We start from the raw sequence: 1,524 nt of genomic DNA, 5'->3' as shown, positions 1-1,524 counted from the left end.
TATATCTTCTTTGTTGAGGTGTCTGTTATGATCTTTGGCCCATTTTTTAATTGGGTTGTTTGTTTTCTTATTATTGAATTTTAACAGTTCTTTGTGTATTTTGGATAAAAGTCCTTTATCAGATATCTCATTTGCAAATATTATCTCCAATCTGTGGCTTCTCTTTTTATTCTCTTGTGTTTTTCACAGAGCAAAAAAATGTAGTTGTAATGAAATTTAGCTTATCAATTCTTTCTTTCATGGACTATGCCTTTGGTGGTGTTGTATTTAAAAAGTCATCGCCAAATCCAAGGTCATCTAGATTTTTTCCTATGTTAATTCTAGGAGTTTTCTAGTTTTGCATTTTACATTTAGGTCTGTGATCTATTTTGAGTTAATTTTTGTGAAGGGTGTAAAGTCTGTGTCTAGATTCAGTTTTGTTTTGTTTGTTTTGTTTTTTTGCACGTGGAAGTCTAATTGCCGCAGCAGCATTTGTTGAAAATACTATCTCTCCATTGTATATACTTCGCTCCTTTGTCAAGGATCATTTGACTATATCGAAGTGGGTCTATTTCTAGACTCTCCTGGTCCATCGATTTGTCTGTTCTTTTGCCGGTTCCACACTGTGTTGATTACTATAGTTTTCTAGTAAGTCTTGAAGTTAGGTAATGGCAGTCCTCCAACATTATTTCTCTCCATTATTATGTTGGCTATTCTGGATCTTTTGCCTCTCCATATAAACTTTAGAACTAGTTTGTTAATATTCACCAAATAAGTTGCTGGAATTTTAATTGGGATTGCACTGAATCTATAGATCAAATTGGGGAGAACCAACATCTTGACAATATTGAGGCTTCCTACCTATAAAATCTTTCCATGTATTTAGTTCTTTGGTTTTGTTCATCAGACTTTTGTAGTTTTCCTCATATAGATCTTATACATATTTTGTTAGATTTATACCTGCGTATTTCATTTTTGGGGGTGCTAATATAAATTTTATTGTTTTTTTAATTTAAAATTCCATTTGTTTATTGCCATATACAGGAAAGTGATTTATTTTTGTATATTAATCTTGCTGTGATCACTTATTAAATCCAAGTGTTTTTTTAATTGATTCTTTCAGATTTTCAACATAGGCTGTCTTATCATCTGTGAACAAAGACCATTTCATTTCTTCTTTGTCACTCTGTATATGCTTCCTTATCTTGTCTCATTGCATTGCCTAAGACCGCTAATCTACTTTTTGTTTCTATAAATTTGCCTATTCTGGACATTTCATGTAAATGCAATTATACAAGGTGTGGCTCTTTGTGATTGGCTTGTTTTATTTAGCATCATGTTTTTAAGGTTTATTCATGTTGTAACATGCATCAATACTTCATTTCTTTTTGCTGCTGAATAATATTCTATTGTATATATACACCACATTTTCTTTATCCATTCATCAGTCGATGAAAATGAGATTATTTCTACCCTTGGCTATTGTGAATATTAATGTTATGAAGATCCATGAACAAGTTTTTGTTTGAAAACCTGTGTTTCATT

This window comes from Pteropus vampyrus, unplaced genomic scaffold (genome assembly GCF_000151845.1).
Source record: "Pteropus vampyrus isolate Shadow unplaced genomic scaffold, Pvam_2.0 Scaffold196, whole genome shotgun sequence".
Classification (NCBI taxonomy): Eukaryota; Metazoa; Chordata; class Mammalia; order Chiroptera; family Pteropodidae; genus Pteropus; species Pteropus vampyrus.
Note: the sequence above shows the minus strand (reverse complement) of the source record.